We start from the raw sequence: 16077 nt of genomic DNA, 5'->3' as shown, positions 1-16077 counted from the left end.
ATGGAGCAGACCTTCAATGCTGATGACCAAAGCATTCCCAAGGCTTGGGATGTCCTAATAGAGGGAGTGACTCAGCAGTCTGGACCTCTGCCCACCTGTGCCTTATATCTTCAATCAGGAGCTATACTAGACATGCATGCACGCAGAAACGTGTGAATACCCATCATACTCACTTCTATAATGAGTTTTCTCCAGCCCCAACCATCTTAGGTAATATCATATTTGACAATTGCCTTTTTAAGCTAATTCACTAGGTCAGGGGAAGTAGAATAACTGGATTGCCTGCAACCTAACTCAGATCAGTACAGGGATCATCCCTACATTTTCTATTGTGGATATGTTGGGTCCCCTATGGCTTGAAAATGTGGTCTTTGGGAGGAAGTGTTTCTTCATCTTACAAGTGAGGATAGTGAGAAATAGAGAAAGGAAATGGTTGGCTCAGGGCTACTGAGTGAGTCACTTGTGCACTTGATGAGGAAATCCCTGTCTCTCTCAAGGAATGTGAATCAGAGGGAAGGAGCTGGATGACCAATGCTCTTAAATTCCTATGCAGCATCATGATGGAGGCAGGGACATGCCCTCCTCTGGCAGCCTTTAGCCTGCCTTGACTTGGAGCTGGTCCACTACCTCTCCAGTTGACTTGTTCTACCTTTGAGCTTTTGGAAAAATCAAGATGTTGTTTCCTTTGATTCTTAGAGTCTACACAGTGACAACAATAGAGAGTATTTGGGATCATGGAGGGTGACACTTCTACCAGCTCATGTGCAGAGAGCCCTGTGCTTCTCATCAATGCCATGTTCTGTAGTAGAGATAAAAGCATTTTGAGGGATGGGGCAAAAAAATTCTCACCCTAAGTTGCTTGGAGTTGTCAACAACTTTGGTAGGTGTGGAATTCATGACTTTATCCAAGTCACTGTAAAAATGTTTAACATGGCAGAGTCTAGGATAGATCCTTGGGTAAGTTCACTGGAGAACTTCCAAGCTGGGTTTAGCCATTCGACCTGTTGTGAATCTACCTAATTGTAACCATTGTCTACTTCACTTTTTTTTTTCTCACAAGAACCAAATAGGGAAGCTTATCAACTGCTTGCTTGACTTATTCCTAGTTCTATTCCTCTCAGATGGTATTGGGATGCTACGGATACCAAATTCCACACTGGCCAAGAGATGAGCATGCTGCATCGGTTGGTTTTAGCTGTTTTTGTCGATTATGAGAGAGCTACAAGGAAATCATCGTAGTGCAAAAAACAAAAAATATCCAAAAAGTTTAAAAATTGAAATAAAGTCAAGTAAACTTCATATAGTATTTCTCTAATTGGCTCATTTAGTAATCTTTCCCAAAAAGGAAATGAATGTAGTGTGGCATGACTTTTTTTGATGACACCTTTCTGGTGCTATGGATCGCTGCTTTCCTTTATAGATGTTCACTCACCATTTCTATAATATGATCTAGAATTTTCAAATGTATATTTCTGTTCTTCGGTAGTCCTATAAAGACCATTTCTCTTTCTCAGAATCTTTCAGAGATCACTAACAGTGGCATGGCTTTTACCAATCCTTTCTTTATTTTGGGATGTACGTCATCTGAGACAGGTGACTTGAACTCAGCAAGGGTACCAAAGTGCTCCTTATAAAAAAAACTCAACAACTGTTTACTTAGGTTGGGAATCAAATCTCTCATATTTTTTTTCTTTTCTATTTGGGTGTTAAGAATAAGATCTATTCCTGATCTTACTGGAAAACACCCTTTCTTCACCCATGTAGTCAAGTTAAGCTCTTAATTGGAAGGCACCCTTGTAAAGCACATGTATAGGCAAATGAAACAAATTCTTATATTGTTCATGCCTGAAATGTATGTCATATTCTGTATCTTGAGTCCATGACCTTTCTGTTAGATGAATAGTGTGTTTGTGTATTCTGGAATTGCCTTGATCAGACTTGTCTTTCAAAGTGGTTTTTACTCACAACATCATTGTACCTACTGTTCTCTTGGTTCTGTTCCTTTTGCATCAGTTCATACAAGTCTTCCCAGGTTTCTCTGAAATCATCCCTTTCATTATTTGTTATATTACAATAATATTCCATTGCATTTCTACAACACAACCTTGTTTATCCATTTCCTGATTGGCATTCTCTTTAGTTTCTAGTTCTTTATTATAACAAAGAGAGTTACTCTAAATATATATATATATATAAGCTCTGAAGTTGTTAGAAATCACTTTCTTCAAATTATTTTGTATTTATTTTTCTATTTATCTATTGAACTCTTCCCCTGCCCCTCCCCCCCCAAAAGAAGAAAAAATGCAAGGCCTTTGCAATGGGCACTGTTTTATGTTTGTCCTTGAATTCACAGTGTTTAAAACAATGGCTTTCACATTTCTTTTTTGGTCCAGACCTATGACTTTTTCAATGGGGAAATCCAAGTTGTGGAAAGTCCTTCCCATGATGTAGTTTGATAACTGGTCAATAACTAATAGTATTTTTTTTAATCAAATGCTTTATTAACTTCTAGTTTATATCATTCATTTCTGAAAGATTCTGAGTTACAAAATTTCTCCCCATTTTCCCCTACCCACCATCCCCAAATAGTGATCCCACTGGATATCCCCTCCTCCAATCTGCTCTCTCCCATATCTTCTCCCATTCACCCTCCAACTTTCCAGTAGGACACAGTAGATCTCTATGCCCCAGTACCTGTATGTTTTATTTCCCAGTTACATGTAGAATATTTAGAACATGTTAATAATAGTGTATATATATATATATATATATATATTAAACATTTTATTTTAAAACTTTCAATTCCAGATTCATTCCTTTCCTCCCTTTTCACCTACCCTTACTGGGAAGATAAGAAGTTCAGTATAGGTTGTACATGTGTAGCTATGCAAAACATTTCCATAGTGGATATATTGCAAAAGACTGACTCTACTTCCCTCCCTCCTATCCCACCTCCCACTTGTTCTATTCTCTACTTAGATCTTGTCCATTTTCAAAAGTGGGTGCTTCCAACTTCCCTCCCCTCAAGCCTGCCCTTCATTCCATCATCCCCCCTCTCATCCCCTTCCCCCTACTGTCCTATAAGGTGAGATACCTTATTTAGTGTGTATGTCATTCCCTCCCTGAGCCAAATTCAATGAGAATAAGGTTGACCCATTCCCTTTTGCCTTCCTCTTCTTCCCTTCCATTGTAACCATTTTCCCTTGCCTTTTCTATATGAGATAGTTTACCCCATTCTGTCTCTCCCCATCTCCTCTCATTATATTCCTCTCTCACCTCTTAATTTCACCTTTTAAGTATCATCCCTTCCTATTAAATTGGTCCTGTTCTCTCTATCTATGTATACCTATACACATATATACACACATTCACATGTGTATTCATATGCCCATATGCCACATATATACATACATTACATAGACATATACATATACACACATTTCTATTCCCTTCAACTATTCTCGTACTGAGAAAAGTTTCATAAGTTACAATTATTGTTTGGATGTAAATAGTTCAACTTTGATAAGTTCCTTATGATTTCTTTTCCCTGTTTACCTTCTCATGCTTCAATTGCTTCTTGTATCTGAATGTCAAATTTTCTATTCAACTCTGGTATTTTCTTCAAGAATGCTTGAAAGTCCTCTATTCCACTGAATGACCATATTTTCCCCTGGAATATAATACTTAGTTTTGCTGGGTAGGTGACTTTTGGTTTTAATCCCAGCTCCTTTGACCTCTGGAATATCATATTCCAAGCCCTTCGATCCCTCAGTGTAGAAGCTGCCAGATCCTGTGTTATGCTGATTGCGTTTCCACAATATTCAAATTGTTTCTTCCTGGCTGCTTGTAATATTTTCTCTTTGATCTGGGAATTCTGGAACCTGGCTATATTATTCCTACGAGTTTTCTTTTTGGGATATTTTTCAGTAAGTGATTGGTGAATGCGTTCAACCTCTATTTTGCCCTCTGGTTCTAAAACATCTGGGCATTTTTCCTTGAGAATCTTGAAGGATGATTTCTAGGTTCTTTTTTTGATCATGGCTTTCAGGTAGTCCAATAATTTTTAAATTATCTCTCCTGGATCTGTTTTCCATGTCAGTGTTTTTTCCCAATGAGATATTTCACATTGCCTTCTATTTTTTCATTTGTTTGGATCTGTTTCATAGTATCTTAATTTCTCATAAAGTCATTAGCTTCCATTTGGTCCAGTTTAATTCTGAAGGAATGATTCTCTTCAGTGAGCTTTTGAGATTGTTTTTCCATCAGGCAAATTCGAATTTTTAAGGCATTCTTCTCCTCATTGCCTTTTTGAGCCTCTTTTGCCATTTGAGTTAGTCTGTTTTTAAAGGTATTATTTTCTTCAGTCAGGTTGTTGACTCTCATTTCATAATTTTCTTGCATCATTCTCATATCTCTTCCCAATTTTTCCTCCACTTCTCTTATCTGCTTCTTAAGATCCTCTATGGCCTGTAACCAGCTTGTATTTTTCTTTGAAGCTTTTGGTGCAGGAGTTCTGACTTCACTGTCTTCCTCCTGTTCCATGCTTTGCTCCTTTTTGTCCCCAAAATAGGAGTGTAAAGTTGGGTTGCTCTATTTGCTTTGCTTCCTTTGCCTGGTTATGTCGCCCCTTAGTCACTTGACCCCTGGGCTTTTTGCCACAGTAGGACTCTGCCACCAGACAGGGGAGTTTTCGTCCCAAATGCTGGGTTTTTCTTAGATGCCAAAGGTATTAGTTGGGTTCCCTCCCTGAAGCCTCCATACACTCTGGCAGGCTGGTCACACACCCCAGGACCTCCACCCTAGACTGCAATACAAATCCAAGCGGGTTAAAGCAAGACTGATTACTCCTCAGACTGGTTTCTTAGTCCCCCTACAATCTGCAGGGCAGGAGCTGAAGTTGCCACGTGGTGGCAACTGCACGGCTGCGGCTCCTCAGCCACTTCTTGCTCCAGCGACAGAGGCCGACCGCACTCTGAAATACTGGATCCCAAAAGTCCACACTGCACTGATCTGTCACTGTGTCCTTAGCATCTATGGGTTGATAATTCTGGAAAAATTCTGGAAACTGCCACAGCTTCTGGTGATCTGAAATCCCTCCATCTGGCAGGTGGTCAGGCCTGCCCTGGCACTAAAACCTCTGGCTCCTGAGGGGCTGATGTCAGCTTCCAGAGTGCTGCACTGGCCGCTTACTGCTGGCCTGCCAGGTTGTCCTGAGCGGGAGGTTAGCTTCTCTGTGTCATTTTGTGGGTTCTGTAGCTCCAAAGTTTGTTCAGAGTCACCTTTTACATGAATTGGAGAAGGTGAGAGTCAGAGCCCCGTGGAAGTCCTGTTTTTACTCCGCCATCTTGACTCCCATCCCCCTTACGCCCCCCTTTTCAATAACTTAATAGTCTTAGAGACCTTCCTAAGGAACTTGGAGGTCAAGTGACTTGTTCAGGGTTGTGCAGCTAGTCTATGGCAAAGATAGAACTTGAACCCAGTACTTCCTGGGTTCTCTCTCCAATATGATGTGCTACCTTTTGCCTTGTACTTGTACATAGCAGAATTGTGAGGGAGTGGAGTTAAGAGGACCTGAGTTCACATTCTAGCCCAAAAATTTACTACTTTTGTGACCTTTGACAAATCACTTACCCCTTTAGGCCTCAGTTTCTCCATCTATAGAATGAGGGGGTTGTGCTAGATAGTCAATGGCTAATAGTCAGTAAACATTTATTAAGCACTTACTATATGCCAGATATTATGCTAAATTCTGGGTACACAAAAAAAGGTAAAAGACAGTCCCTGCCCTCAAGGAACTTATAATCAAATATGGAAGAAAACACATAAAAAAATTAGGAGATTCTGTAATTCCCTCATTTGATTAGGCATATGAATGATGCATCAGACATATGGAGAAAGGATTTGGACAGAGGTCAAAGGATCTGAATAATTCTGAAAGTGATTGGATAGTCTTTTCTGTTCTCACTATCCTGGCCATAAGATGGTCTAAGCATACATTGGCATAGAAAGCTCAGTCTAAGAGTGTGTGGGGGAAGAGTAGCCATAAAGAAGAAGAGGGACTTCCATATTGGAAGACCAGGTAGTAGAGGGAGAGAGAGAAAAGTTGGAGCTGCCAATGATGATGATGGCAGTGACTTATGGGTGAATGCAGAGACATTCCAAACCCAAGTAAGAAGCTGCAGGAATCACAATAATCAAGGCGTCAAGCTGAGTGTCCTCAAGAACTGAACGAGGTCTCTGAGAGATGATTGTTGAAAGACCCTGACATGGGAGTGAATTGAGAGGTAAAGATGATAGATCAAGGGAGTGAGAAAACCCCTGGAGGGAAGCATGCAATCAATGAAATACAGTAGTTACCTTTTCCCGTAGTTCTTGACTGTACTCATGCTGTTACGATTTCACCTTTTGGTACTGTCAGTTTGGGGGTGGGGTTTGCTGAATCCCTAGGCTAAGGGGAACTGAGTTCACCAGTTGAGTGAGTTCTCTTACTAGTACTCAGAAATAAATCCTCTCTCTCAACATGCCTTTAAAAAGCCTGTTTCACTTTAATGTTTTCAATGTCTCATAACTACAATGCTAGTGGTCCCCTGAAAGACATGAACCAGATCTTGATGTTCCTAATGGAGATTTCTGAATAATAGTCATAGGTCATAGAGCTTCTTGTTAAGAGAGATTGAAAGATTGAATATTGTAACCCTATGTAGCAGCAAGCACCCCAAGCGTCCTCAGGGTTTGCAGCTACCACAGGTTCTTGGATCCGCTTTGTTAAAGGAAAGCAACTCAAAATGGGTTAACAAGCTTACTTTAATCAGTCAGACATATATCGTTTACCTTGTTCAGGAGAAAAGGTCAGCACCCTGAACCTCAAAGTATACAGGCATAATTATCAAGACAGAAATATCAAGTAGACAGATTTCCAAACTGTCCAACCATTACATCCATACCCAGTCAACATCTGGGTTTCCACATCCTGGGTTTTTCAAAGCCGGGGGACTCTCAACAACGGCTTCCCAGAATTCAGATCAAATCACAGAACACTTCTCAAAGTGAGTCCCAAAACAAAGCTACACATCAGGGCTTATATAGCCTTCTCCTGGCTCAGAGAATGTAACAACCTTATTGACCCACTGGCCAATCAAAAAGTATCTACTGAAAAACAAGCCTCCCTCCCCAGGCTTCTGGTGCACTTTAGCCTAGGGGCAGGGAAGATCTTTAAAATTTACATTCGCATTACACCCTAAGACTGAAATCATCCATTCCTCAGAAGAGAGTTCTGTGGTACCCATGAAACACGGATTTATTGTTGTTGTTGAGTCATTTTCAGTCATATCCAGTTGTTCATGACCCCATATGGGATTTTTTGGGCAAAGATACCGGATTGTTTTGCCATTTCCTTCTCTAGCTTATTTTATAGATGAGGAAACTGAGGCAAACAGGGTGAAGTGACTTGCCTAGGGTCACATAGCTAGCAAATGTCTGAGGCCAGATTTGAGCTCAGGAAGAGGAGTCTTCCTAACTTCAGACCTGCCTCTCTGTCCACTAAATTACCTAGCTTTTAATGGCTTTTTAATTTTAAACATGGCTTTTCAATGCACTGCTGGAAGTTGTAGTCACATTGATGAGGTCATGGATTCATTAAAGTAAATATAAGAATGTATTTGCTACTAGCACTAGCTCCATGAAAAAAACAGATTTGTTTTTCAATCACTAATCAGAGTTCCTTAAACTATGGGTCACGACCCCATATGGGGTCATGCAGCTGAATGTGGGGGTCATGAAAATCTGGCAACAGTAAAAGGTTACTGAATGCTCAATGAACTAAAATTAATTCAAAATCAAATGCATAATGGATCTGAGGTGTTTCTGGCGGAACTGGCTTGTGTTGCATTGTGTGATTTTACTGCAGCCTTGGTTCTGAATGGATAGCATGTATGTTTTGCACTGCACATGCTATCATGCCTGTACAGACACCAAGGAGTGCTGCCAGAAACACCTTGGCTTAGATGGAGACTATTCTATGCTATGAATTGTAGTGTTTTTACTGTACATACAAAGTTTTCTTTTCTTACAGAAACATAATAGCTTAATTATGGAAAATAAAGACTTTTAATATTTTTCTACTGTCATTCGTCAGCATGTAAGTATTAGATTAGCATATCTTTGGATTGTATTATATTAGAATATATTATTTTAAAAATTGCTGTAATCTCCTTTTACAGAAGCATAAGTGTTTAATTGCAGCAAGTAAAGACAAAAGACCTTTAATAATATTTCTCCACCATCACTGCTGTATGTGTATGTAAGTGTGAACATCAATTTTTAAAAATTAAGCACAAATGTAATTTCATAAACAAAAGCTAGTATTTATTTGAGAAATTATTAGTAATATTTATTTATTTATTTTTGTCACGCATAAGTGACTAAATTCAGACAGAAGAAGTAAAAATAAGTATTTGCTAGCAGGTTGTAGTATACATAAATTGACAAGAAAAAGAAAATATGTTGAATGATTTTTGCAATATGGATTTACTTCTAATAATGATGATGGTGTGAAAAAACCTGTTTGCTTGATTTGTAATGATGTTTGGCAGTGGAGAGCATGAAATCAGACAAACTAAAATGACATCTTAATACCAAGCATGCAGTGTACTGCAATAAACCAAAGGAATATTTTGAACGACTTTTAAAATCTTCAAATAAAGAAAATCAATGTTTTGAGAAATTTGTTAATGTCAATGAAAAGTAACTTGCATCTTATTCAACTTCTTATTTAGCTGCAAAAACTAAAAAGTCTTGTTTGATAGGAGAGCTCATGTTCCCTGGTGCTATTAAAATGTTAAAAATAGTTCATGGGAAAAAGTATGGGGATGAAATTTGTAAAATTCCTTTATCAAATGATAGCGTTTCCAAAAGAATTTCTGAAATTAGTAATGACCAATTCCAGCAAATTATTACCAGACTTGAGGGCAGCTCAAAGAATTTAGTTAGATGAAATAACTGATATTTCTAATATGGCAGTTGTTACTTTATGTAAGGTGTGTTTTTAAAGGAAGCATACATGAGGAATAAAGGACGCACAGCAGGGGAAGATATACATCTTAAAATTGGTGAATTTTTTTCAAATGGAGTTTACAGAGGAAAAATTGCATTGGAGTCAGTACTGGAGTAACAATGGAAGAGAGTGTTGGATTTGGAGCAAAAGTTAAAGTTGGTGTCATTGATTATAGCACTTTTACTCACTGCATGATCCATCAGGAGATACTCATGGCCAAAAAAATATTACCAGAGTTAGATGTTGTGTTGCATGATACTATCAAAATCACTAACTTTGTTAAAAGTTGTGCCCTTAATGGTCATTTGTTTTCAAGTCTTTGGAAAGACATGGACTCCAGTTACAAAAGTTTACTACTATGTGCAGAGGTAAGGTGACTTTCAAGAGGATGAAGTTTAAACAGTTTATTGAAATTGGAAGATGAAATTGTTATATTTGTGACTGGGAAGAAATCCAATTTTGCTATTTTTTTCATAATGACTTAATAGCTTTCAAAACTGTATTATTTGTTGGATATTTTAGAAAAACTCAATGATTTAAATATCTCTTCAAGGAAAAAATTGTAACATATTTATGTTAAAAGATAAAATTGAAAGTTTTACTAGAAAGGTTAACATATGGAAGAACTTGGTGGAAAATCATTCTTTAGAAATGTTTATAGCTATGATTTTATAATTGAAAATAACTTTTCAAAAGATTTAATTATAAGAGTTATAATTGATCATCTGAAGTGCCTGGAGACACAGTTTCAGAAATACTTCCCTTCAAATTTTGATTCTAAAAAACTAAACTGGGTTCATAAACCATACTCAATTGAATTAAAAAATGTCAGTGACCTGCCATTAAAAGTTTAAGAATTTACTGAGTTGTCAAGTGACACAGGTTTAAAACTTCAGTTTCCCAAAACAATCATTAAATGAATTTTGCCTTGGGATTAGTATGGAATTTCCAACAATTTCTGAAATAGCCCTAACCATGCTTCTGTCATTTTGTACTACATTTTTATGTGAAGCAGCATTCTCAGCATTGATGATTATAAAAATCAAAATATCGATTGGCTCTGATAAAGTTGAAGATTCTCTACATCCCACAGTATCAAATATTCTGCCAAGATCTAATTCTTTATGTAAAAATAAACAAATATGTCCATCTCATTAGTTTGCAAATTTTCTTTCCTCTTTAATAATTAGTAAAATTATATGTATACCAAAGAATTGTTTTAAAATAATTTTTCATGCTTTATTATCACTAAATGTTTGATCTGTGTACCTATTTTATATACCTATATACCCAGGGTCATGTAAAATTTTCTCAGGTGAAAAGTAGTCATGAGTAGAAAAAGTTTAGGAGTCACTAAACTTTTAGTTAATGTACTAAATTCATGTAAATCTCTTAATTTATATAGTTGTGCTTTGTATTTCTGTTACTGGCACCACCATCCTCCTGGTCACCCAGAACTGAAACCTTAGAATCATCTTTGACCCCTGCCTCTCACTCCCCAAATATAACACATCACCGAGATTTGTGGACTTTGATTCTCCCTTTCACTGTCTCTCATTGGATTCCCTCTTCTCACCCTAGAACAGGCTCTCATGCATAATCTCTCACTTGGGGTATTATAATAGCCTTATAACTCATATCTCTGATTCCAATTTCTACTCTACCCAATCTCTCACTGTATGTATCTGGAGGAATCTTCCCAATATGCTGCTGGGATTTCAGTTATTACTCCTCTACTAAAATACCAACACCAGCTCTGCATTGCCTAAGTAGGAGATACCAGGCAGTAATGGGTTGCTGGAGGAAGTCTCATGAAGGTTAATAGATTTTAACCTTTTTCCCAGCCAGTACATGTATTGCTTTTGCTGATTAGGTAAGGCTAAAATAGTTTCTTTACTATAGTCACTCAGCCCTTTGTCTGAGAACTTAATCAATCAGCAGACTTATTAAATACCTACTGTGTGCCACGCACAATTACTGAGGTTACAAAGATGAAAATTTAATCTCTATTTTCAAGGAGCTTACATTCTATTGAGGGAGGCAACATACACATACAAACATACACATACACACATATATGTGTGTATATATATGCACATACAGAATAAATACAAAATAAATATTAGATAGTTTAGGACTGAGGACCCTAGAAGTTGGGGAATCAGGAAAAACCTTTATGTAGATGGTAGTGCCTAAACTGCATTATGAAGGAAGTGAGGGATTCCATTAAGGCAGAGGTAAAGAGGGAAGGTATTTATGGCATGAAGAACAGGCCATAGAGATGGAGATGAAATGCTATGTGTGAGAGAGAGAAAGACAAATTAGATGTGTCACAGACTATGGGAAGGGGAGTAATGTATAACTAATCTGGAAAGATAGGTTGGGACTGAGTTGTAAAGGACTTTAAAAACTAATCAGAAGATCTTGTATCTTATCCTAAAGATGATAGGATAAGAGCTTACTTATCTATTTTGCCCTGGAGTTTACTGAGTAGGGAGGTGACATGGTTAGATGTGACCTTAAGGAAACTCATTTAAGAAGTTAATTCCTGGGAATCTTTGCCTGCAGAGTGTGTGACAAGCTCTAGGAATTACAGTAGGTTTCTGATCATTAGTTAGGTGACAGAAAAACTGGGGCTTAAAGGAGAAAACAGAGTTTGATAGTTAACAGAAGAGTTTAGAAGAAGGAAAACAGTTAACAGGAGTAAAAACAAGTGTTCAAAGGGTAGAATTAATCTCAGTGTAGGTCTCTCTCTTTTTGTATAACCTGGTTCACAGGAAGAGCTTCTTAGTAATTGGTTGATGGGTCTGACTGGGAAAAAGGCAGAGATTTTCTTAGTCATCTGGGTAAAAAGATTGTCTGAGAACTAATGAAAAAATCAACTCTATTGGCTAAAAATGTTGATCAAGGATCACATTAGCACTCAGTGCAGGAGAGAAGCTTTCTAATTACAGTGTCTTTAGTAGGTAGAGGACAGAAGAATGACACTGAACATAGCACACCAAATGAGGACTACATCTGAGGCTATAGAATAAAAGATTGAAGAGAGGCTGAAAAGAGTTACGGCTGCCATGTTGAGGGAGAGGCTTATTAATCATAGCACTCCCTGTTGGACTGTGGATATGGTGAAAGCGCTGTATCATATTCAGTGTAGAGGAGAGGGTTACTAACTACATAACTTCCAGTGATGTTGGACACAGTGCGAGGCTAATGATAGGTTGATGAAGATAATGATAAGGATGGCTGGAATTTATATAATACTTTCAGTTTTGCAAAGTATTTTAGGGAAAGGAGTAAATATTTTTATATTATTATCTCATTTGATCCTCACAAGAACCCTGTGGACAAAATAGGTTCTATTATTGTCCTCATTTTAAAGTTGAGAAAACTGAGGGAAATAGAAACACAACTGCTAAGTGTCTGAGGCCAGATTTGAACTCAGTACTTGCTGACTCCAGGCCTAGCACTCCATGCATTATGATGTCACCAGCTGCGGCAAGATTGAATGTAGTCCTACATACAGTTGTGCTTGTCATATCATATAGTGTACATCTGACGAGTTACTCCTATGCAGGTCTACTTTTCTCATTGTGTGTTCTTTGTCATGAGAGGTTTATGAGGGAAGGGGGAGTGTTCTGTTATTACATTGCTACTTAATTAAAATACCTTATTTTTTTAAGGTTTTTTTTTGGAGAGGCAGTTGGGGTTAAGTGACTTGCCCAGGGTCATATAGTCAGGTGTCAAATATCTGAGGTCACATTTGAATTCAGGTCCTTCCAACTCCAAGACCAGTGCTTTATCTGCTGTGCCTTATTTTTGAGCTAAGATCATGCAAAGTCAAACACATTGGCTCATGAGCTCTGGTTTGGAGAAGATTCTGCTTCAGGAAGTACCCAGAAGCTGGAGTATCTAACTGAGTGAGGGGGGCTGGGTGCAATATGAAAAAGCTCCAATTTGCTGACCTCAGCATTCAGGGCTAAGTGTCTGTGGTCATCATCTCCCTCCAATTAACCTTTGTCCAGCAACATCTCATGATACTTTGCTTCACATATTGAACACTGCAGAGAAATCAGACTGGTGAATCCCCTGCTCCTGGTTTGCTCGCTCTGGTCAAATTCCGTGGAATTTGATTCCATGAAGATGAAGAAGGGGGCAGGGGAGACACAGAAAGATGACCACATGGTAGAGTAGAGTGATATACAAGGAGTGAAGAAACATGGCTTCAGAGACTGTCCTTAATACTTATAAGCCATGTGCCCACAGGTTTATAACCTCTCTGTGCTTCTGGCAACCCTCTAATCATTTTCTAATAAGTTCTGGATGGATGATGACCTGCATTGATGTTTCAAGGAAATAATCAAACTCTAACTGTATCTTGGGCACAGACAGCTGTATTGGTCCCACCTTATTCCAAGTTTCTGACACTACAATTTTGGTGTTTAAGTAAAATCACACACCTGCATACATAAAAACAGCTAGCATTTCTATCACTCTTTAAGGTTTGCAAAAAGGCTTTGTGTTCTATATTCTTTTGATCTTGAGAACAAGCTTTTGAGGTAGGTGCTATTATCCCTATTTTATAGATGAGGAAACTGAGGCAGGCAGAGGTTTGTTCACTTGCCCATAGTTCCATAGTTAAAATAACTGAGAAATTCACTTAAGTAAGTAAAGACATTATGACCTTTTTTTGGGGGGGGGGGGGAGGACGGGGAGAGACAGACAGACAGTGACTGAGACAGAGTGTCAAGGATATAGAGATGAGGGATAGAGACATGGAGAGATGAGACAGAGAAAGAGAGAGCAGAGAGACAGAACAAAGAGAGAGATGGAGAGATTTCAACTCAGCACTCTATTTACTATGCCATCTAGCTATCGTGCAAACACAAACACACTCGGAGACCTATAATAATAACAATATTACATTTACATAGCCCTATAAATATTGCAAAGAACTTTTAAATATGGTTAAATCATATAATTATTTAAATTTTAAAAGACATTTACAAATATGAGCACACATATGCAACCCTCATTTGGGTGATACATTTATGTGTTGTCCATGGGAAATATAGTTTCATCCCTAGGGAAATGCTCAGACCCAAATTCACAGAATCTCAGAGCATTGGAGGACTTTATAGACCATCTGGAGCAATTGATACCTGAGCAAGAAAACAATTTCTTCTAAAAAATACCCTCCCCCCCCCCCGCCCAAAGACCCTAAAGTCTCCAAATTTTCATTGAAGATGTCCAATGATAGGGCCTCCCAACACAGCTCTTTCACTTTGGGATAGCTGTCTTAAAATTTTTTCCCTATATCATGCCTTTGACTCTTTGTAATTTCATCATTGCTAGTTCTGCTTTATGGCACCAACCTGAAAATAAGTCTCTTCTCTCCTTCATATAACATGTAGTTCCCATCAAAGCAGATAGGTGGTGCAATGCTTTTCTAAAGGAAAGCAACTCAAAATGGGTTAACAATCTTGCTTTAATCAAACATGTGTCATTTACCTAGTTCAGGGGGAAAAGTTCAGTACCCTGAACTTCAGAGAACACAAACAAGTTACAAGCAGACAACAAGTACAGAGGAACATCAGCAGACAGTGTTCCAACTGTCTGACCATTACATCCATACCTAGTCAGTTACCAGAGAGGAAAGCACCAACATCTGTGTTCCCATCAAAGCAGATAGGTGGTGCAATGGCTAGTACACTGGACTTGCAACGAGGAAGACCTGAATTCAAATTCAGCCTCAGACACTTAGCAGCTCTATGACTCTGGGCAAGTCAACTTAACTTCTGTCTGCTTCAGTTTCCTCATCTGTAAAATAGGGTAATAACAGTACTCACCTTTCAGGGCTTTTATAAGGATACGATATGATAATGTTTGTAAAGCACTTTGTACATGAACATACAAACAAAATAAAACATAAGTAAACCTATAAAGCCCATATAGAAACTAACCACCCAAGATATAAATACTATAAATACGTAATACATGAATAAATGATAGCTTTTCTATGCACAGTGCTGCTCACCTTTCAATAGGTTCTATTACCCGCTTTGAATACTAGGAAGAGCCAAAAGGCTGCTCTTTGAGTCCATCACTTTTCACTTCCGTGTTTGGTGCCCAAAGTGTCATTAATCCTTTCTGAAGCTGCCATTTCCAGGTTCCTAATCTACAGAATAAAAATCACAGTGTTTAGAGGATAGAAATTGTTGCAGTTATCTTGACCCTGGCTCCTACTCCTTGGGAGAATTCACCCTCTGTATCCATTTCTTAGGCAGATAATCTGAGGATGACTGCTGATTTCCTATTAATGAAATGCAGAAAAACTCTCTTAAGGGGGCAAAGGCATTTAAGTACCTATCTTTTCTTCTTCTCTGCTTTTCCCTTTCCCTGCCCCTCTTTAGTTTGGGGGAAGCTCGGGAAGGATGAGCAGAATATGGCAAGCCTCTTTGGTTCAGCAGTCAGATCATTAAGTAGCATTTAAAGCAGTTCTGCAGATCTGTGGGCCTTGGCATGGTGTGTGTGTGTGTGTGTGTGTGTGTGTGTGTGTGTGTGTGTGTGTCCCTCCCTCTTATCTTCCTCATTGACTCTGTTTTTCTTTTCTATATGACTTTTTCCCCTGAACTAGGTAAATGACATATGTTTGATTGATTGAAGTAAGATTGTTGACCCATTTTGAATTGTTTTTCTTTAGAAAAGCAGATCTGGGAACCTGTGTTGGCAGCCACCCTGGGTATGCTAGGATACTTGCAGCTTCAGGTCTACTGCTTTGGCATGATTTTTCTGGCTGTCTCAGGAGGCCTCCATGCAGTCCATAGGTGGCTGCAATGCCATCCTCATTCTGAGTAACCACTTTTAACATAGAGACTGAACTTGTGAGTTCATTGATATGGGGTAGGAAATTTCCTTTATCAATGTGGGCCTGAATCTCCTCTGCAATTTATAGACTTAGGGATTTAGCTGACTAGCACTGAGAGGCTTTGTCTTTGTCTGGGGCCACACATCCTGTATATATCAGA

This window comes from Petaurus breviceps, unplaced genomic scaffold, assembly GCF_028583685.1.
Source record: "Petaurus breviceps papuanus isolate PSGF00001 unplaced genomic scaffold, PetGlider_PUasm1.0 90825, whole genome shotgun sequence".
NCBI classification, from domain to species: Eukaryota; Metazoa; Chordata; class Mammalia; order Diprotodontia; family Petauridae; genus Petaurus; species Petaurus breviceps.
This window is presented reverse-complemented; position numbering follows the sequence as displayed.